This window comes from Stegostoma tigrinum, chromosome 8 (genome assembly GCF_030684315.1).
Source record: "Stegostoma tigrinum isolate sSteTig4 chromosome 8, sSteTig4.hap1, whole genome shotgun sequence".
NCBI classification, from domain to species: Eukaryota; Metazoa; Chordata; class Chondrichthyes; order Orectolobiformes; family Stegostomatidae; genus Stegostoma; species Stegostoma tigrinum.
The window spans coordinates 18,763,462-18,787,270 of record NC_081361.1 but is presented as its reverse complement, the minus strand read 5'-3'; positions in this window follow the sequence as shown (position 1 = coordinate 18,787,270).

The window sequence follows — 23,809 nt, the reverse complement described above, 5'->3', positions numbered from 1 at the left end:
AGTGAATGGCAGGCGTCTTTTCTGTCAGCTGGAGGATTTCAAGACTCAGGGGCATATTCTATTTTAAGATGGGATGAGAAAGATTTTTTTAAATGGCATGAGGAACAATTTTCTGATACAAAGAATGGTTTGTGGGTGGATGGGGTACAGTTACAACATTTAAAAGGTGTTTAAACTGATCACCAAAAGTCTGCCCTGGTCTTCCCATGTCAACATTATGGTCATGAAAGCACAACAAAGTCTCTACTTGCTTCAAGGCTCAGGAAATTTGGCATGTCCACTGGGATTCTGACTGGTTTTTACAGATGCAAGACAGAAAGCATTCTACCTGAATCACTGCAATTGCCAGAGCATTAACAATTTCTTTTTGCTTCCTTGTGTTCGGAATGAAGCAAGTTTGTCGTTAAATATGGTATCAAACTTACATTTTTATGTCATGCTGTTTTCCATGTCCAGTGCAGTTCGAACTGTCCAGGTAACCAGGCGGGCAATTGGTCAGACAAGATTAAGTTTTCTTCTTAAAATTAGCATTTGCTTCCATTTACAATTGTGTGACAGCTGTTTGAATGGCTTAAAGCTCTAGGTTCAGTACTGCACCTTGTGTTCAGCTGCTTTCCTGAAACTGGTCACACTCCAGACAGATGACTGGAATAGATGGTAATTTTGTTTCAGCAAACTGACAGAGCTCGTTTGCAAGAAAGCAGAGCACAGGTAGAGGGAGAGGCAAAGAGTGCAGGAGAGAGGACAAAAGGCTTAAGCCATTTTTTCCCTTGCAGCGTACTTCGAAGAAGTAAACATTTCAGGACCAGGATGTTGAAGGGCAAGCAATTTCTCATTGAAGTGTTGCGGATGATTTCTGTTGACTTAATTGAATATGAGCTCCAATCTCTCGCAATAAAGCAAGCATGAGAGAGGCAAATCATTCCCCCTGATGTGATTGCAATGGTCTGGTGTGCAAAGCTGTTTGCTGCATTCCTGCCACTTGATTTCAACAGGAAGCTCCAAAATAATCCAAACAACATCTCTCCGGTGAGTGCCTTTCACATTTTGCACCCTGATTGAAAGATCATTTATGTTTGCATTGTAACAAAGTTCCCAAAGATCACAACTGGCTGCAAGATGTTAAAAGATTCTGGAGTCTCTGAGATTCAGTATTTTATCCCATAACAAACCCAGTGGAATCAGCAGATAGCACTCCAGACATTTGGATCCAAAGGATAACCCTTTTTCCCTTATTCAAAGCCTATCATAGATTTCAAGGACACAGTAGCTGGTGATACAGGGAAAAGTCAGAAATGGGAATCCTGTTTTTCATATTCAACACAGGTCATAGGGAAGTAATTCAACATTTCTAATCCAAAAGATGAATAATTTTCGATTGAAACATCTTGTCAGAATGCTATTTTTCTTGAAGAATGAAGGAATAATGCAAATATCAGAGATGCAACAATGTGATTACAATTGCGAGGAATGGAGCTCAATACACTACAGTGTGATGCTTTCACAAGGAATCCTGATGTTCTCCTACAGTAACTGCCATCTCACCTGCAATTGCCTTTCACTTCCTTGCATTCTGAATAAAGTAAAATCTCATTCACATATTGCATTCAACTTACTTTTCAATGACGCCCACCGTTGCTGGAACACACGCATCTCCACCTCCCTCGCAGCCTGGGTGGTCAACGTTTCCAGAGCTGCAAATGGTCACAAAGTGCTATTAAGTCATTTTAAACAAACATTTATGTTCACAACAAAACAATTTTTTATCCTCTTGAATCGGTGCATCAGCATTTCAAGCCATTGACAGTTGGGCTGGAGCATGGAAGCACACAGAAAGGGGGAAAAGCATGTGGCAAACCATTTCTTCAATGCTTTACATCTGTTGTGTAGTCGAGAAAAGTCTCAAATAAACAGCACGGGGCAATTATAGAAGTGCAACTAATTGTACAATTTCTCCGGTGAAGAGCTTTGGACACAGTATTGACGTAGAGGATTGAATGGGTATTGACTCAGCAATTGCAAAGATTAATGGTGGCAAAGAAAAGCTTGCTGCTGTGCCATCATTCTGATTTCACCATCAGCTCTTGGGATCGGCCCATTTCATTTATGGGATACTGATCTGGTAACAGCTTCTTGATCAGCCCACATAAGCACACTGCCACTCTGGTGGGGCCACTCCTCACAGCAAGAGTGGCTCAGCTCTCAGTCCAAGCAGCAGGGTTCCACCACAATTCACAAAATTGTTCCTGCAAATGTCTTGTTAAAAAACAGCCCCACTAACTAACTTCTACAAAAATTAAACATTTTGGAAGCAGAGTCCAACAGTTTCCGTAATGTGGTCTGGAATTGTATATTCTAAATTGTTCTGGAAAGTATGCAGAAAATCTTAACTGCATAACTTCACAGGAATTCTTGGTTATCAGCAAATGCCGTTATTCCAATTACAATAATGATCGGGAATTAAATTGCACTTGGAATTTAAGCCACTCTTTCATTTCTTCAGTTGTTCCTGAAGAACTCTTGTTTTCATCTTCATTGCAGATTGGATTGGCAAACTCACTCGGCCTACAACTGGTCAAAAGAGATGAATGAAATTATTTAAATATGTATTTGCCTCCATCTATAATTGCGTGCCAGCTGTTTGAAAGGCTGAAGGTTCTGGATTTAGTATTGCAGCCTGCATTCAGCTGCTTGTGTCAAACTGGTCACACTCCAAATGGGTGACTGCAACATATGATCACTTTATTCTTCAAAACCTTTCAAGGCTGTGGCTAATAATAAGTGTTAGGGAGAGAAATGGGACACCCATTTCTTGCATTTATTCATATTCAAATTTTGGAAAAAACTTCAGAAGCCTGAGGAATAATGCAGATAACACAAAGACAGTAATTCAACTGCGAGAGTCTGGAGCTCTGAACACTGCACTGCTATGTGATGTTTTCATGAGAACTCCTAACGATATCTTACAGTATCAAAGATTGTATCACAGTTTGGAAGCAGGTCCTTTGGCCCAACAAGTCTACACCAAGCTTCAGAACATCCAACCCAGACCCATCCAAATCTAGTGCACCGAATCTACACATCCCAAAACACGAGGGACAATTTGGCATGGCCAATTCAGCTCGCCTGCACATCTTTGGACTGTGGCAGGAAAATGGAGTACCGGGAGTGAACCCATGCAGACATGGGGAAAATGTGCAAACTCCACACGGTTAATTGTCAGCGGATTCAAACCGGAGTTTCTGGCGCTGTGAGGCAGCAGTGCTAATCACTGAGCCACCAAGCCACCCAATAATTGCGAGCTCCTCAACAATTTCCTTTGTATTTCTCAAATTCAAATGAAGCAAAACCTTCACCACATGCTGTATTCAAACTTACTTTTTCATGATTGATTTTAGAATGCATGGTTACCCATCTACCCTGTCAGCGATCTGCAAATAGTCTGAAATGTGCTATTAAGTAATTTTAAGCAAACTCCTAAATGCACAATAAAAACATCGAATAGACTTGAAAGCAACTGAGTCGGTATTTCCTGCCGTTTTTCAGCTGATTTTGTGCAACAGGTCAAGACACAACTGCAGTATGTGGTGTTTGTTTCCCCAAACCCTTCAATGGTAGTTTGCAGGATAAGACAGAGAGACTGGCGCATGGAAGTTACAAGAGAGAGAGCAGGATGCAACAAATCCATTTCTTCAACACTTTCTATTTGTTGCAAAGTCCAGAAATATTTCAAATAAAGAGCTCCAGTCCCAAATGTAGAAGGGCAACCAAATTTCCAATGAAGAACTTCTGATATTGTCTCTACACACAGGGCTGAATTGTCGAATTCAACTGGCCTTGACCTGAGACATGAGATTCTTCACAACGTGGAGCGGAATTCGGGAGGAAAACCAAAGTCCCTCCGTCCGCACTCTGATTTCACCGTCACTTATTGGAATCGTGCCATTTCAAGAATGGTACAGTGATCAGGCAGCAGCTTCTGGAGTAGCCACCGCCAGCACCATGCCACCCTTGGTGCTGCCACAAACCACAATTGGCTCCAGCTCTCACATCCAGCAGCAGGGCTTCATGACAATCCAGAACATTAAGACCGCAATTGTCTCGTGTGAAAAAGAACGCCATCTTCCAACTTTTAGATGCAATGCACATTTTGTGAACTGAACCCCATCACTTTTCTCAATGTGGTAGCCATGGTTTGGAATAATTCTCGTTTTGTGGTTCCTGGGTGCAGAAGGAAATATCCACAGAACTTTCCACAAACTGCTTGCTCTCCAGCAATTGCCTTTGAGAATGTCGCATTAAAGGAGCCATTCATTACACAAAAGATCAAGCGTGCTTTCAAGTGACTGCAAATATTCCTGGAGAACTAAATTTTTCATATCCCTTGCAGTTTGGATTGTCAAGGTCACCGTGCCTGTAACTGGTCAGAGAAGATAACTGAAGTCCTTGAAATGAGCGTTTGACTCCATCTGTGACTGTGTGCCAGCTGTTAGAATGGCTGACATCTCTGGATTCAGTATTGCAACTTGGATTCAGCGCTTTTGGGAAACTGATCACACTGCAGACGGGTGACTGCAATAGTTGGTGATCTCTTTTTGTCAAACTTACATAGCTGGTCAGCGAGAAAGCAGTGATAATGGGAAGTGCAGATGCTTGAGAATCCAAGATAATAAAGTGTGAAGCTGAATGAACACAGCAGGCCAAGCAGCATCTCAGGAGCACAAAAGCTGACGTTTCGGGCATAGACCCTTCAGGCCCGAAACGTCAGCTTTTGTGCTCCTGAGATGCTGCTTGGCCTGCTGTGTTCATCCAGCTTCACACTTTATTCTCTTCGCAAGAAAGCAGATCACATTTAGTGGAAGAGACAGAGAATGGAGGTGAGAAAAGGAGGAGTGAACCAAGCCCATTTCTTCAATTGATTTTTCCTTGCAGTAGAGTCCAGAGATGCAAATGTGAGGTAAACAATTCAGGGCCAGGGCTGATGAAGGGAACAAACTGTTCAATGAAGAGATTTGGATGCTTTCTGTTGATCTAATTAAATAAGAGCTCTAATACGTAAGAACAAAGTGAGGATAAGAGAGGCATATTTAATGCGATTCTGAGCGTTTGTGCAGCAATGGTGTTGGCTGCACTGCTGTCATATGCTTTCAAGAGGAAGACCGTAAAAAGCTAAACAACAGCTCTCCAGTAAATTCCATTTATGTTTTCGAATTTTGAGTCAAAAGTTATTTATACACAGACTGGAGCAAAGGTGTTTTCCCCTCACTGCAACTGTCCCGAGAGACATGAGATTTCCAGATTCCTGACAGCTCTGCAGCTGAAATTGATCATGAAGAAAGACATTTTAAACAAGCTTTCCCATCCACTAGTGGCAGACAGCTGGTATAAAATTGCTGGAGATGCATGGGTTCAGTGTTACATTCTTTGATTGACTCTCTTTCTGAGATGGATCACCCTCCAGACGTAGTGATACAATAGGCTGCAGCAGGTTTTTCTTCAAAACCTTCACAAGAGGTTTGAAAGCCACTATAGGCAGACAGAGCGGAGGTGTGGAGATAGGAGCCTGAATTCTTCAACATTTTGTATCCTTGTTTCAGATTTCAGCTATCTAAATTTTAGCCTACAAATGGAGATCTGAATATTGAATGGATGTGCAATGTTTCACGGAACACTTTTGGATCTTTTGCAGTGATGCAACATCTTTTTAAACAAATAAAATCTTTCATCTCTCAGAATAATGCAAACATTATACGTACAGTCAGGCAACTTTGTTAATGTGACTGTTGCAGACTGGTGTTAGCTGCACTGCTCTGGCAGGAAGGCCCTCCATACAACTTACAAGAAGTGCCAGCAATGTTCTTTGACGTTGTTGTAATTTGGATGAAACTTAATTAAATCACACATTGGCTGAAAACTTACCTTTTGCTTGCTGCTATCATTGTTGGAATTTCTTCTGCTCCTGACGTGTCTAAGCTTCCATATCTGCAGTTGGTCACACAAAGCAAATTAAGTGATTTTAATCAAGCACTTGAATCTGCAACTTGCATTCAGCCATTGAAAAACATCTGAAGTTATTCGGTGTTGGCATTCGAAGACTTGATTACCGAGTTTGTTAAAACTATGCATTGAAATGCCAATTTGGCATTTTATAGCTTACGCGCCGCGTCCCATGCAGACAGGGAGGCGTAAAACATGCAATATGGTAATATCTCATCTGATTTTAACTTCAAATTTACATTACATTAACCATTCAACCCCACTGTGTCAACAAGAATCTATTTACCTTTGCATTGATAATATTCAAGAGTTCTGCTTTTACCATCTTTTCAGGAAGAGAACTCCAAAGAATAACCACATTTTGAAAGATATTTTTTGAAAATCACTGTTTTACACGGACAACAACTGACTTTTAGACGTTAACCCTTCATTCCAGTCTCTCCTCGAACAGGAAACATCGTCTCCACATCTGACTTGTCCAAATTCACAGGATTTTTTATGTTTCAATCATGTTGCCTCTTCCTCCCCTGAATACTCACTGGTGCAAGCCTTGCCTTTGAAAAGTTTCCTTGTAATCCAAGTCAATTCGTCTTGGTATTATTCTGGTAAAACTGCTCTGAAGTGCCTCCAATGTATTTACATCCTTCCTTTAATAGACTGACCAATATCAAGAACTTTCAAGATATGGGCTCACCAGTGATCCCTACATTTGTGCTAAAATCCCCTCATGATAAAATAAAAACATTTTTTCACTTTCCTAATTACTTCCTCTATTACTAGCATTTTGTGATTCATGCACTGGGATCCCCAGATTCCACTGCATCTCAGAGCGATGGAACCTCCTTCCATTATAAAAACTGCCGTTTTTCCTACCAAAAAGGAAAACTTGGAAAACTTCAGCAGAAATAGATTGTTAAAATGGTTGCTCAATTTGTCTGATCCGAACCATTTTGAACTCCAGTTAACTCTCAGTCTCAAAAAATCACAGAAGGAAATGTGGATATTCACGTATAAAGGGATGAATTCCCTGGATCTCATTACAGAATGCCAAAACAACTGGAGCATCCAGTAAGCCTGTCTCTCCCTTTCACCATGGATAAAGGAAAATCTTGAAAAGTAGACTGTCTGTGAGGTGAATGGACACGATAAACGTCCAATGCATAATGATGATCTTACAGCTGAACTAAAATGGTTGACTCAAACACTAATCTTAGACACAACATCTGTCCAATTGGTAAAAGGGATTTGAACTTTTGTTTAGCAGGGACGCCATTTTGTTTTTAGAATTTTTAAAATACTTCAAGATGCCACTTGCAGATGGAGAATTCCACCAAATGCCAAAAGACCAGTCATTGACTAAGCAGCCAAAGTCGTAAACAACTACATTGTGAAAGGAGGAGACAGTAAATATAAGAGGTGACTGTCCTAACCAGAGCTACCTCAGAGTTTAATCACCTCTGGCTATTTTCTACTCTGCTCAGATTTTATCACCATAGCGCATTTGGGAAACATTTTCCTCCCAGTTGCAGGTTGTCCCCGTAATGTCAGAGGCACGTCAATTGAAGGTCAGCAGTGGTGAGAATCCCTGTATCCGCAAATTGAGCTTTGAAGAATAAACCCAAAAAACCATTTGTGAACTGCATAAACTGTTAAATGCTTCCCCATCATTCGGAAAACTAATGTATAAAAACTCAGGTGACAAGAGGAACCATCGCTGATGCCATTTAAAAAAACAAATTAACCCGTTGTTACAGAACTGTTGTATCCCTGCATATTTCAGTCATAAAGAGACATTCATTTGACCAACATAATAAAGTGTGAAGCTGGATGAACACAGCAGGCCAAGCAGCATCTCAGGAGCACAAAAGCTCACGATGAAGGGTCCAGGCCCGAAACGTCAGCTTTTGTGCTCCTGAGATGCTGCTTGGCCTGCTGTGTTCATCCAGCTTCATACTTTATTAGCTTTCTTCCATTCACCGCATTCAGAAACTGATGCATTCCAAACATTGTTGCAGATAGCTCCAAACTCCATACAAAACATCGAAGGAAGTCAAAGTGACTGCTTATCTTTAATACCAAGGCCTGGTCACCGTCGTAAACCACTCACCGCGCTTTTTAAACTTGGTGTTCTACTTGCCCTAGGTCGCTTCATTGTTGTGAATAATGAACCAAAACAAAAAGTTGTCACCTGTTTTTGCATTCCGTCCCAAACCACTTGTGGGGTGCTTCATCATGATTTGTGCTGCATATGGGCTCAGGGTTATTGGAAGGGGATGGGGGCACAAACCAGAAGAAGGGAAGGACTGCTCTGCCTTGTTATAAACAAACAAGCTCATCACAGGACCTGGACTGTGGTACCCATCTGTTGGCAGAAAGGTTCCATAACAGGAAACACTTCCTGCAGGAAATGGGGAGGCCCAAACAGTGACAAATTCACCTTCGGGAAAATAAAATCTGATGTAAATCCTGGGGAAGTCGAATGAAATTCACATGCTGGAATTGCCATCATTATTTTTCCAGTTTGAAAATTAGAACAGTTGTGTGCTGCTCATGAAATCATTCTGACAGCAATAAGATGGCACAATTTTGTTTTGTGAGTCCTTTAAATCTCTTCTGCATGCAAATCCACATTTTGCAACAGGCCAGTGAATGCTGCAAGGCACCTGAAAAAGTTTGCACTTTATTTCACTGTGGAGAGCTAGAAGAAGAGTTTCAATTGTATTGTAGGCATATAATTTTTTAAAAATATAAACCTGTCCATAAGCTTTTATAGACAACACTGGAGCAGGTGGGACTTGTACCCAAGCCTTCTGGCCCAGAGCTAGGGACACATATCACTGCACCACAACACTCTGCAAAATCTCTCATTATGGAGGACTTCAAGTTTAATTACTTTTCATCAAGTTATTCAGACATTTTATGACTCATGACTGCAACAGATAGAATTTGAATCTGGACCTTTTAGGCAGAAGGTAGGGACATTATCACTGCATCAGTGTGCAGGATAAAGTCTTTCAGAGCACTTCAAAAAATACATGGGCATTTCTGATGAAATCAGATGAAAGGTAAAGCCCAGATCTGCAGAGCTCAATGTCCAAGGGGTGGGGGCTGCAGATGCAGGTAACTTAGTGTGTCTAATGATAAAAAAAACATTTGTCTCCCTTATTGATGCTTGGACGGTGCTTCTCAGTTCACAAGTGAAGAACTTAGAGTTGTTTCCAGACAGCTAGTTTCAGTGATTCATTGCCAGAATAATTAAAAGCAAGATTTACTCGACTGAACCTTTTCTATCATTGCTATTAAACAAACTGTTGACACTCACTTGTCCAGGAGGCTAACCAACACACTTTCAGTGGTGGTATATGTTTTGTATGTCGAAAGAAATACGCAGACATAGGAAAAATCCTTGTTCATGAAAGCAACTATTAAATTTTCCACAAGTTTTTCCACAGTGCCAGAGTTGAGAATTCGAACTTTGCTGGTATCAGAGAGATTTGAAGGAAGCTGATTTGTTGATGTCTATGGAGAGTACAAATGAACAAAGTAAAAACGATGCAGGAACAACTTTCATTTGTGAAGATCATTGACATGGCAGAAACATTTCAAAATGCTTCACATTTCCATTATCATTTAAAAATCAGCCCATCTTCATGGAGCTATTTTACTCGGACAGCTCACCAAAAGCTTGATCAGAAAGATCGGTTTGAGGACAAAGAGGAGATATTTTCGAAGGGTGTTCCAGAATAAAGAAGATCAAGCATGCGAGGAAATTCAAAGTGGGCAGAATTAGAACGACAAACATATGAGCATTGCAGGGCTGGGGGAGGATACATTCTTGGGGAGTTACAATACGTTCAATCCAATGACAAAGCAGCTGGTCTCTTCTTGTGTTATTTCAACCATTTTATAAAACAAACCTCAAGTCAAAACATCACAGAAATATGGCCAGCCCAATTAATATAAAACCAAAATTTGAATCTTGGAGTTATTTTGGATCGACCTCAAGAGAATTAAAACATAATTTGAAGTAAACAAGCATTTAATATTAAAGCCCTTCATCTGCCCGGCCACTCCTTCTCAATTTCTACTTCGATCCAGTCACAGAGGGCCAGAAACTTTCCACAGCAGGGACACTGTGCAATTATGTGCATCAAGTTCTGTCTCCACCTCTCGGCCACAGCATACAACAGCAAACAGGACAGTCCAGCTTCAATCACGTTTGAACTCTCTGCTAACATTATCACTGATCTCACATTTCTGAACAATATTGTTTTTTAGCAATCTAATTACTCTTGAAAGTAAACTTACAGAACTGGGAGGAAAGCAAAGAGTTGTAAAATGTTTGCTGCCTTGGCAGAAAATAGAAGGAGGGAGAGAATCGAAGAAAAAGGAAACCTCAGTTTTTATGTTCCACACCTAGTGCTGTGCAAAGTCTCTTCCAATGTGCAGCCTGAGCATTATCAAACTTGATACTGGAAAATTCATATTTTGCAGTCTGAGCTATTCAAAATTTAAATGCTTCAGTTGGAAACATGCTGGAATTCATATCAATGGAACTTCATACCAAATGGTTGACCCCCTTCATGTAACTGGTCTTTCACTTCCCACTGTCTCTGCTCCATAAATAAGTGACTGCCGATTGCAGTGGATTCCTGACATTAATTTACATTTCGCCTCAAAAGCAAGGTAGTTCTTTCCTCTCCTTTGTATGTTCTCTTCCACTAAAAGCATGGATGCTAGAAAGATTGTCACTTCCCAGAAATCAGTTTTGTCATTTGGGACCAGGCCTGGCAGGGGAGAAAGGGGGAAGGAGTCTGGGGTCGGTGCTCTCCGGAGCATGAGAGACAAGTTTGGGGACTTTTGAATGGGTATGACGAAGGAGGACTGTGTATTCAGTTGTCTATTTTTTGACGTGCAACTATATACTTAATTTCATCAGCACTCTCCAAAATCTCCAAATTAAAATGAAGACTTAAACAGTACAGCACAGTGCAGGCTCTTCGGCTCACAATGTTGTGCCAACCTGTTATCCTACAAAGAGCAATCTACCCTTCATACCCTACATTTTACTATCCTCCACGTCCCTATCCAAGATTCGCTTCAAAGTCTCGGAAGTATCTGACTCCACTACCATTGCTAGCAGTGCACTCCACGTGCCTACCACCCTCTGTGTAAAGAATCGAACTTTGACGTCTCTCCTATACCTTCCGACAATCAATTTAAAATTACACCCCCTCATAATTGTCATTTCCGCCCTGGGGGAAAAAAGTCTCTGACTATCCACGCTCTCTTTGCTTCTCAACCTCTATCAAATCACCTCTCATCCTTCTTCGCTACAATGAAAAAAGCCTGAACCTTTCTTCAAAAGACCTCCCTCTCGTCGAGGCAGCATCCTGGAAAATCTCCTCTGCAGCCTCTCTCAAGGTTCCACATCTTTCCAGGAATGAACTGACCAGAACTGAACACAATATTCCAAGAGCAGTCTTACCAGAGTTTTGCAGAGCTGCACAACCAGCCCAGCTCATCCCCTCGCCCCACTGCATCCCAAAACCAGCCCAGCCTGTCTCTGCCTCCCTAACCTGTTCTTCCTCTCAAGCATCCCATTCTCCCACCTCAAGCCGCACCTCCATTTCCGACCTACTAGCCTCCTCCCACCTCCTTGACCTGTCCGTCTTCCCTGGACTGACCTATCCCCTCCCTACCTCACCACCGATACTCTCCTCTCCACCTATCTTCTTTTCTTTCCATCATCAGTCCGCCTTCCCCTCTCTCCTTATTTTTTCCAGAATAGTCTACCCATCCCCCTCTCTGATGAAGGGTCGAGGCACGAAACATCAGCTTTTGTGCTCCTGAGATGCTGCTTGGCCTGCTGTGTTCAGCCAGCTTCACACTTTCTTACATTTAGTTTGCACCTTTTCTTTACTGTTTGTGAGTGATACCTTTCTTTAATTCTGTGGTGGCCTGTAATTGAAAATACCGAATGTGTAAGTTTTGCAGTGAAACAGGCTCTTTGCCTTGCTTGTTTCTTTCCTCCGATCTGGGTGACCAAAATATCTTTGAACCCAGTGGGTGTGATGTTTTGCCTCAATGACCATGCTTCATGTTTAGATGTAGCCTGTATATGATTAGGCATTGTTTGCTTGATCATAGATTACAACACAGTTGAGCCTTTGCATTCCCTCCCCAAACAGTTCACAATATTGTCTGCCCAACGAATAGACATCAGAGGGCCTCTCGTGGCAAAATGTACCACAGTTATCACGGCAGCTGAGAAGGTGGGGACACAGTTGAGCCTTTGCATTCCCTCCCCAAACACTCCAGGAGGCCAGTGATGGACATGTCGTCTAAAGAATTGGAGGGCGAGTTAAAATGGTTTGCGACTGGGAGGTGCAGTTGTTTATTGCAAACCGAGCGGAGGTGTTCTGCAAAGCAGTCCCCAAGCCTCCGCTTGGCTTCCCCAATGTAGAGAGAGCCAAATTGAAGTCTTTTCGTTGGGACAATTTTACCACTCGAAACAAGAGCAATTAAAGACTAACAAATCTACATTTGAACACACGGCATTGTTTATCAGGCAGATTCAAGTGACCACGAGATTTTGTTTTGTGTGACAATGCCAATTTTGGCCTGTGACCTGGGCAGAATTTCACACCTCATTGTTACAGTGTAGACTACGAGCAAATCCTGTCATATAATTGCAGTAGACCTCACCTCCGCTTCAACTCTATTGTAAATAAATGGGCAATTCCATCCAATTTCTGGCAGATTAACACAACTTGCCATAACCCCAATATACACCATTAAAACACAGGCAAATTAGTTGTGCAGAAGAAGAGTAAAGGCAGACGGGAGACAAACCATACTCACTCCTGAACATCTTGCAGCTTTGTTGGTTGCTTGTTTGCTGCGGTGTCGGTTAAAGATTACTTGATAGGCAACTCCTTCTTCCAGCTCCCACTCCCAGCTTGGCCACTGCTTGGGCTGTCAAAGAATAGAAACAAAACACTCAGTAAATCCCTCTGAACAGATTCTTCCTCCAATTTAGCAACTAGAATACAAAGATGAAAAGTTAAAAATAATTATTGACTCTGCAGAAGAGTGAGGAAACTTTGCCTTCACCATGTGATGCTTTCACAACAGCACAAAAATATTCTGCAGCAACGCTCACAGGACTTCTTGCACACTTTAAGGTGAGTTTGCAGCATTTATTACATTGATTAAAATTCAAGTTATCACTATTTCCAAATTTGAAATAAAATCTGCTTATGCTCAGACTGACTTGATACTCAGTGCAGACACTGTACACAGTAAAACAAAATAGAAGGCTCTTACAAACAATGTTCACTTTTGTCACAATACTCCCTCGCATTCCAGTGTTTAAACTAAAAGATGAAAAGAGTTAATGTTAGCCAGTGCACTGTATGGACGGCATTCATGAATCAAAAAATAGGATGTTAACATGAGAAAGGTGTTTGCTCCTTTCCTCACTCCTGAAATCAGTCATTCCCTGACAACATACAGGGAATGGCCAAGGGCTCAATTTCCATTTTGATTTTGGTACCAAACGGATGCTACATAAACCGGGACATTCATTTTTGGTGAACATATTGCAAGGGACTTGCTTCAGTTCCATTCCTCACACCCACCTGCCACCCTACTTTGGCCATAATCAAATTACGGTTTCTCCATCTCCGCAATTGCCTCTAGCATGGCAAATGCTAGAGACATCTGTGCTCCTATACCAGAAGACTTGGGCATACCTGACTGTCATTGTTGCATCAATGATTGCCGTGCCGACAGCTTCTGAGGGTGACAACTTAAAAATTAAATTTACCTCCTGAACTTTTCCACTTCAATTTGCTTCTCAAACTTGTCCTTCAAAATCTTTCTGATCAAGATTTGATCATCTGACCTCACATTTCCTATACAATTCGAGGTCGCATCTGCCTTTAAAATTCTCGATAATCATAGATGTCTCAGTGCAACAAAGGCACTGAAGATTAACATTAGTTTTTTTTTTAATTACAGTAGACCTGCCAAGCTATGAAGTAGGAAGGCCAGGTATTCAGAAGGAAATTGAATTTCCTTGGTCATTGTGTCAAATAATTGCTCTCACTTATGTCACACTTCAGCACATGACATTCTTGTGATGGACTTTGAGATGGCAATTTCAAAAAAAAAAGGCAGCTGCAAAATTATTTTGGAAAAAGACGTGCAACTGAGCATGTTTCTGATCTATTAGATTCAACTGCAACTAGAGGCAGCGGGTCGGGCAAATTGGCAAGTGACTTGAAAGACATTCCTTTTTCGTGAATCAGAAAAACTCAATTTTAAACCATTCAAATGGATGACTTTTCAGCGTTGAGCAAAACTGCATTTCTAACAGGCAGACATGCTGAGAAAATGGAAATAATTCTAAACGTTGAAAACTATCATCCTTTACATTGCTGGAAATAAAACAATAAATTCACCATTGTAGCTGGCTTTGAGTCAACAAAACACTAAGAGCCAATGGTCACTCACAGGAACATACGCATTTTTCCAGAGTAGCATCCAGGAAATTGGGGAAAAAAACGGAACAATGTTCCAGAAAAGGTAACGAGGGAGTTGCTCTCAAAGATTATTTAAACCATTAGCAGTTGAAAAAGGTGGCAGCACAGCAAGCTGAAGACTGGAAAACAAGTCACTAGTGAGCAATCTACACTCAGATTCGATAACTTGTACAGTATGAAGATGCATTACACCAATGTATTGAGTACTTCAGCTTCAGCAAGGGCAGTAATGCACCCAAACCTCAAATAATATCACACTGCTCAAGATCACAAACAGAAGATTCCAACAGCTTTTGAGGTATACTATGAAGATTAAGAAAACCAAAATCCAATTTTCTAGCACTTTTTATTTTCATTTCCACTCTTGGATGTGTCACAGATACACAATCGCTCCATCATGAAGCAAATTGTTCACTGAAAGCTCCAAGCTGAACTATATTGACCAGAATTGTTTTTTAAGTCACTACTCTCTGAAATTGCCAGCATAATCCAGGATGCCTCAGCACAAATTTTATTACATAACAATAAACACAAACACAAAAGAACTCTTAATTTCAGGTATTTACATTCCTTCACTGTCTCCTTCTAAATATTCCAGGCAACTTCGAGAAAGAAAGACCAAGATTTATTTTGTTTATAATTGTAAAAGCAGGGTTTTCTTGATAGATTATGAGTAGTGTTGAGTTAGTCACACAGATTTGGACAATTCCAGTTTTGTTGCCAGCATTGTGCTGTATCAAATGGTGGTTCGGGCATGAACATTACAACTTGCTTCAGGAAAGCTACTGCAGTTATTTTACCAAAACTGTTGTGACTTTGCAACATTTTACCTGTTGCAGGAATGCTGTATGTACTTTCAAGACAAAATAAACTGGCTATGGGTATCATGACATTGTAGAACCTTACCATATCAAGACCCAAGATGAAACTGCAACAATATCTGTCTTTTGGGACCATTTAAGATGAAGCAGGGCTTGAAATATGTCCATCATTGTGCAGTCAGAAGAGCTACAGAGCATGCCCAGAAAGAGCCACGTCACATTGGACAGAGCTAGCGCCTGAATATATCAAGTTGCACAAGATATTCTCCTCTCTTACAGTTCCTTGTATGTATTTATATTTAATAAAGCCTGTGAAATGTTCACTTAAAAAAGAGTTCATCTGATGATCAACTTACTTTTCACACATGACCACAGTCAAATTACTAACAGAGATTTTCTCAGTCTTTGGGGAAGGCACAAGGTTCAACATCTTCAATCAAGTTCAGTACACCCTCCCTCGCCCAGCATCTCTGATCCACATGTACACTGAGTAAGGTGGATGGTGATAGGAGATTCACAGCAATCAAATCAAAGCCACTTGCTGTCTTCATTAACTTGAGGGCAGACAGTCTCACTTTGCTTGGAATCAACCAAATACTGCCAAGTGTCAGGATTATGTGCTGCGAGAATTCACTCTCAGAATTATCCCTCCATTCCATACATATCTTCAAGCCTTATAACAGCAGTCTTAATGATTAGTCACCAAATTATCAGAACAGTCTGAGAAAATATTTTCCAATAAATTTATATCTCATGATTTTCAACTAAAGCATCAGTCCTGCCATCTCCTTCTTAATCAGGCCATTATTTTGCTGCATGACTTAATGGGCTATTTCATTTCAATTGCAGCTTTTCAAAACTCTTCATCACCACTGGAAAATGACCCTGCCTGGTTTGATGAAATTCTCTGGGTATCAGGCAAACAGCAGGGAAACTTCACTGCAAGGAAGACACACGAAACAACTCCCAAAGTGTCACTGATTGACTGGGGCAGTACATCACCAACATTCACAATTAAGAATTGAAATGATGTGGTGTCCAGTCCTTTGCACCATTTGGAACACTGTTTCGGATGATGTCTCCCAAACACAATTTCGAGATAACCTAACACAGATTACCATATCTCCACACCTTCCCTTTTGTTCACATATTTCGGTATTTCAACAAAAAAGTGAGTTTTGCGTCCATTAGTTTTATGAAAATTATGGGAATAATAGGCTAACCAGCTTATATTGACACGAGGAATATTTCAGTTCTGTCAAACATGTTCTTGTGCAGCTTACTCTTTGTAGCAAGTGGTACTATCTCAGCAGCTGGAAAATCAGGAAGCCCTAGCTTCAAGACCCTCAACTGTGTCAAGTTATCATGTCTCAACGAGATGCTTTAAAATTGGTTTTAGTCTGCACTTCAGAATTCTGGCATGAACTTAATAAAATCCCTTGGTCCATCAGAGAACTGAAATCCACGGAGAGCTTAAACATGATCATATCCTGGAGAGCCTTGTAAAGTTTATTCAATTGAAAAGACGGTGTGGCTGTCACAACTTTCACTCTTTAGGAAGGTCGGACTAATGATGGCACCAACACATCACTCAGTCTTGCACACTATTTTGAAATAAACAGAAGTAAAAACAAGACATGGCAGCTAAACTATTGTGTCTCTTGAAAACTGAAGTCTCAACAAGCAGGCAACTAGAACTGCACTAAAAAAGATGCACTTTATCCGAGCAAAGCAGACTGCAATTCAACACAAAGCGATCAAAATGAATGTTGCCGTCACATTGCCTAAAAAAATCCCAACATTCAATGGATGAATAATTTTAACTCAGAGTAGAAGATGCAGAAGATATTTCTGTTTCCCAACAGCCAGTATTGGAATTTTGTAAAGGTGCAAAGGAACAAGAGCTGCATCCACTCCCAGTTCCGCGCATCTTCCGTACCGACATGACAATTCGTCAAATTGACCTGTAAATCGATTGTCTAATATCAAAGAGACGATCATGAAATGCAAAACACTCCTGTTCGTCCATTTCTCAAAATAGTAAGCCATGCACTTAATTTTATTTTCAAAAAAGGAAATCAATTAAAAGCAATCAAGATCAGTTTTTGAGAAAGTTGTTTCAAAGAACCAAGTGAAATTCCTGAAAACCAATGTCAACACCTGGCTGTCATATTTTCTCACTATGGAAGGCTCAGCTATTAAGTCACCCAAGCAAGACTGGGCCCACAGGCCTGGGATACTGCTGGGGTATGAAGGAAAATCCTTCAGTGCAGAATGGCTTGGAAATCCAGAAGCTGCTATTTGCAATTCAACATTCTTGCTGAGGAATAGCCATTCATTCCCACCTCAGAGTACAATCAGCAAGTCTTCAATGCACTAATCTGCATATTCGTAGTCTCACGGAAAAACCCCGAGAATGCATGTTCAATAATGCACATTTGGGTTTTAGCAAGCATATTAAATTATTACTGGCCCTGAAAAAGTTAATGCAATACCTGCGGAACAAAAATTCTTTCTTTTTACACATAAGTATGTTTCTTTTTACCATGCCTGTCGATAATAACTTTGTAATTCATGAAATTCATTAATTCCTGTCTGAAAATTTAATTCAAGAAAAGAAACGCGGTATTTATAACTTGTGGGTTTGCTGTCTTTGAGAATACTTCACATGATTGTTTGCTTGCCTTCTTTGCTGGCATCACCGCTCTGACATATTTGCACATCTCCTCATCCATGTGCCACATTAAAACTGTTTTTTTTCATCTGAGCCTCCTATTTATAATATTAACATATTTTAAATCTTAACTTATTTATTCAACACATCCTAGTGCCAAAAGTAAATCCTGAAATAGAAGATTTGCAGTTGTAGCACTGAAAATCATTTTTGATGGTACATGGAAATGTTTCTCATATATTATATGCAATGCCGGGTATAATCTAGTATGCAGGAAAGCATATCAAACATTCCCAAGCATGGAAACAAATGCCAAAGGTTTCCAGTCACCATATAAACAAATGGAACTGCAACTTGCTTCAGAACTTGCTACAATTTTGTTTTTATTGCTTGTTGATGAGAAGTCGAGCTCAGAACACAATCATTTCAAATGCAATATTCCACGAAAACCAGGAGGAACGTGATCAGCAATTGATAGAGAAAGCAAGCAACAACAAGGTTTTTGACAGATGAACATGAGCCGAAAATGCACCAGAATCCTAGATGGCCACAGGATCGTTCTATTAAAAGTGGGTGGTTTAAACTGAAGGTCACCACATTTCAGGAGAGGGGTGAATGCTAGGAAAGAAAGTCCTTCATCATAGCCTCAACTGCTCACAGGAATTAAACCCACCATACTGGTAACACTCTGCACCACAAAACCACAATCAAACTATCCAATTAACCATTCATGACATTAAAATATTTAGGTGGTGTTTTTGACCAGTGCAGACTAAATGGGTCAAAAGGTCTTTTTGAGAATTGCGGATCTCTATCACTGTATAACATCGTCTGTCTGGTGATGTTATTCTGTACAATTTGATGTTTTCGGTCATGTCGCTCTCATTTCGGACACTGATTATCTACATTTCTACACAATGGGTAGACAAGGTAGAAGTAATTCCTGTGGACAATTATAATTTGAGTAACAATTTGAAATGGTCACTCGTTTGAATTGAACACAAATGACACATGATTGACACAGACAACAAGAGTTTTGCAAGTCATGTAAATTAACCGCTTTTTCCCAGTTTATAAAACACCAAGACAGTGATGTTTCGCCTATGAAGAGATGCAGTCATTACTTGGCTCGTGTCACATTTGCAATCCCAAGTGATACAAAACAAAAAGCAAAAATGATACAACAAGGTATAGAGAAGGATGAACACAGCAGGCCAAGCAGCATCTCAGATTCTCCAGTACGTGCAGTTCCTAGTATCTCTGAAAAGCAAGAACGATTGACTGACTCCTCAACACCATTCGACAGGGCTTCCCCAAATGCAGAAGCCTGGTGTTGACATGGAAAACTTCGTAAAATGTCAAGCTGACTTGTTCAAGAATGCAGATTCTGAGATGCAGCCAAGCCTGTGAAAGACTGCACGTGGGTTTGATCCCATGCCCCCGCCAGCCTGAAAAGCACTGAGCTTCCCAGTTGGCTTTAGGAGGCACAGTACACCTCGGTGTGAAGGATAACAGAAAGCTGAGCATTTGCCACAGAATATTGCACAGAGGGAAGGAAAAGCATACCCCCTTCCTAATCACCCACACCTTCAGGATTTACACACGGTGTAACATATGGGCAGCGGGAAGCGTATTTACAATGACCCTGCGAGTCTGGCAGTGAAGTCAGAAGAAATGGCCACAGCACAAAATCAGTGGTAAACTTAATTCTCCATGGGAATTTCACTGAGTCTTGACGTCAAATCAAACCAATGACTGCTCCAAGACATGCACCAATTCTTACTATATCTTCACATTCTGTGTGAACAGAGCCCCGAACTGTAATGCAAAGCGAGGTAACAAGGTGTAGGGCTGGATGAACACAGCAGGCCAAGCACCATCTTAGGAGCCGGAAAGCTGACATTTCGGGCCGAGACTCTTCTGATGACCCTTCAAATGCAAGATTTTAAGCCACCAGAGATGGATGTGAATCCTATTTGACAAATGCCACCTCCAGTTATGAATCGAATGATCTTAAGAGCTCCAAACCAACTATTCCAACCATGCATGAATCTTACAAACATGCTCATGTTGCCTTTTTTTATGTACAGCCACTTCAACAACAGAACACAAAACCAAAGAATGTTGTGAGACATCTCAACATGCCAAACATATCCAAATGGAAAATACCAACAAGGTCAGCACTACGCAACATTCAAGTAACTAAAACAGTTGAAATGATGGAACCTCCAATGAGGAAAAGAACAAACAATTCAAAGCAGCAGTGGAAGGCAGGAAAAAGAGAAAAACCTACAAGAAAGAATTAGCTGTCAAAAACAGCTCTTTCAATCGAGTTAAATCTCTGAATGAAAATGAAATTTCTTTTATACAGGACCGAGGCCCACCAATTTTTACAATAAATTCCACTGTCACTGCTTTCTCATAAACTCTGTGCAGGAAATACAAATGTAATTAAATCTGTTCAACTCTGTTTGTTAACCATGACAGTTTCAATTTTTCATCTCAATTTTCTTTCCTTTTCTCTCGCCCACCTACAAGACCATAAGTCCCCAAGCATCAGTTTTCAAGTAATCTGGTTTTATGCACAAATCCAGTGAATTATTGAAGACACTTCATGAAGCGAAATATTGTTCTTCCACTTTAGAGTACAAACTCTGAAACAATAACAATATATTACCAGCCTTGTTGGGATGTTATGTTCATGTTCTACAAGAGATTAGATGAGGCCTCTTTTAGAATAATGTGTCTAGTACTGGTTGCCCAGTTAGAAGAAGGATATTAGCAAGCTGGAGATCGCTCAGAAGAGATTTACCAGGATGTTGCCGCGTATGGAAGGCTGGAGTTATAGAGAAAGACTAAATAGGCTTGGAGTCTTTTTATTGGAGTGGAGGAAGTTGGGAGGTGACCTGATAGAAGTTTATCAAGTAATGAGAAGTATAGATAGAGATGATGGTCGTTGATTTTTCCCTAAGATGGGGAATTTCAAGACTTGAAGATACATCACTAAGGTGGGAGAAGGGAGATTCTGAAAAAGACATAAGAGGCTATTGTTTTACGCAGAGAGTGGTTCCCATGTGGAATGAAATTCCCGAGGAACTGGTAGATGTGTGTACAGTTACAACGTTTAAAAGGCGTTTGGATGGGAAAATGAATAGGAAAGGTTTGTCGTATATATATCAATACGTCAATTCTTCTTTCTTAATTCAAATAAGTGATAATCAAGCTTTCCTTTTTCAACCAAAATAGATTGTGTTCTTCCAACAGATGATGTTAATTTACTTGCCCACTCTCAGCCTCTCCATGGCTGTGCATTTCTCACTGTGATGGTTGTTTTACACAGTGCTGATTACAACAGAGATAGAGAAAAGCATTTAAAGGAGCTTGTCGAAAATAAATTTATCTTCATACACAGGTTTTTGATCTGTGCTTCTGTTTATAATATTAACTTCTTTATTCAACACTTCCTAGTGCCAAAAGTAAATCCTGAAGTAGAAGATTTGCAGTGATAGTACTGAAAATAATTTTGGTGGTTCAACAAAATATTTCTCAGCTGGATAATTCAGAGTAAATGCTGTGAACTGTTGGACCATTCCTTTCTGACTGCACACCCATGTGCCACCACCTCTGGTGGAACTGTCCTACCAGTGGGGAAGAACAGAAGCGGGGTAGTTATGTGGGAGTCTGTACTTTATCAGGCGTGATTAAGGAAATACGACTATATCAGACTATTGCTCCTCTAACGTTGATGCAAGTTCAGGATAATAGTAAGTCAGACTGGAAGGACAGAATGGGGATGATATGCCAATATGGCTGCCTGATGGCCAGATACATGCCAGGTGCTCAGTCCAGTTTTATCCCTCATTGATATTTACGATCTGATTCCTTACTGCTGGAAAGTGCAATAATTCGAGTTGGCAGTTAAGAGTTAACCACCTTGCAGCCGTTCTCGACAACTATGCATTAGACCGGATGACAACAGCATATTTCTTTCTTTGAAGGACATTTATGCAATCGATAGATTTTCACAGCAATCAAGGAGCTTTGCAGTCACCATTACTGGTACCAGCTTTTTTTCCAAAATTCACGAATTACTTGAATTGAAATACCTTTCGCTGCCGTACTGGGATTTGAATTTGTGTGCCTCAAACAACAGGCTCACATGTCTGAATTACTCATCTAGTTACATGAGCACACGTCTGTACCCTTGTGCAAAAAGGCTGGGAGAATGCCACCTATTTACACAGCATGATTGACAGTGCAGCCCATTGAAAATGATTGAGGTGACAGGGGCAGGCAAACATACAACGCCTCGCTTTTGAAATGCAGAAACAAAAACAATCAATTTTTCCAAAGTTGCATCGAACACCAAAGCAGCAGTGACAGTTGCACCCTAAACAAGCATTTAGATTGAAATTTGCTTTGTGGGTGTTCCTGACATTTTGGTGGCCTGTCATGAGCAATTCAGAACACAAAGGCTCCTGTGTCTCCTCAACTAAACGGTTCAGGTAACCACATTAATTTCGTAAGAGTCTCTTATTACATCAACAAAGACAATCAAACTCTACTAAACTGAACAATCAGAAAGTTTCATGATAGTGTTAAAAAATACCTGATTTGATTTGAGTTGAATGCACGAATAACTGACGTTTTCCATTGTCTGAAATGGAAAAATGAGATTGAAAATTAGGTCTGTAACTTGGTCGGTGAGGGAATATATTCAGTTGTAATATCGAAATCCAATTTCATTTTGCTTTTGTACAACACATGCCCAAAGGGGACACCCATTAAGATCAATCAAATTGTCCAGCTAACTCTGAATAGCAGAAATCAATAGGTCAAGCAGGAGGTCTGTGACCTGTAATATAAGCGTGTTTCCTGACTAATATTCCACTCACTTATGCAGAGACGCCAAGGTAAATTCTATTTTTCTTGTCATTTGCTTGGATAGTAGTGAATTAATCATATATAGGCCTTTTAGTCTGCACAAGTTCTCACTCTCACCTTCTGCTCAAACACTTGGGACATATTGCTGCATTAAAAAGTTGCTGATATATTTTTACAGCTCATTGGATAATGCTCAAGAGGCTGTGGAAACACTCCAACGTTGCCTTCTAAATGGAGTAAGGTTCCAGTATTTATTTAATTGCCATTTACAACATGAGGATGTACCAATGTGTTTAACAGCCGATGACATACATTTGAAGTGCCGTTGTAAAGTTTAAGAAATGTGGCAACCAGTTTATGCCATCCATCCCAGGAACAGAACCTGACTGAAAGGCAATATCAGTGCAGCGTCTGAACTGGGTGGACGTTAACTCAGGCAACAACTTCTTTGGTGGAATATTGGGGGAAGAAATCATTTGCAACAATTGAAAAAGATGATGCACCTCCCACTGACTCAATGGCCAGACATGTTATGGTTGTGTAAGTACTGAAACAATGAAAATGAGACTTTCGGTAAGTGTTCAATAAATGCATGGCTTGGTGTCACTGTGCATTTTATAGTAAATAAATTTCCCTCCTTTCATCTGGTTCAGCAATCAACTTGTTGCTGTTTTGACACTGCCATTTGCACGGCAAATTGCGCACAATTCATTCATTCAAATGAGACACGAGCACAACACGGCGCTGTAAGAGTAAGCTGGCATTCCTCACTGTGTTAGCGTCTGGTGGATTGGAAGAAAAATGGACAGGAACAAAATTCAGTGTTTGTTTCATTTCAACTCTCAGTCTGTTAATAATTTATTAGCCAAATCATCAGGAGCTAA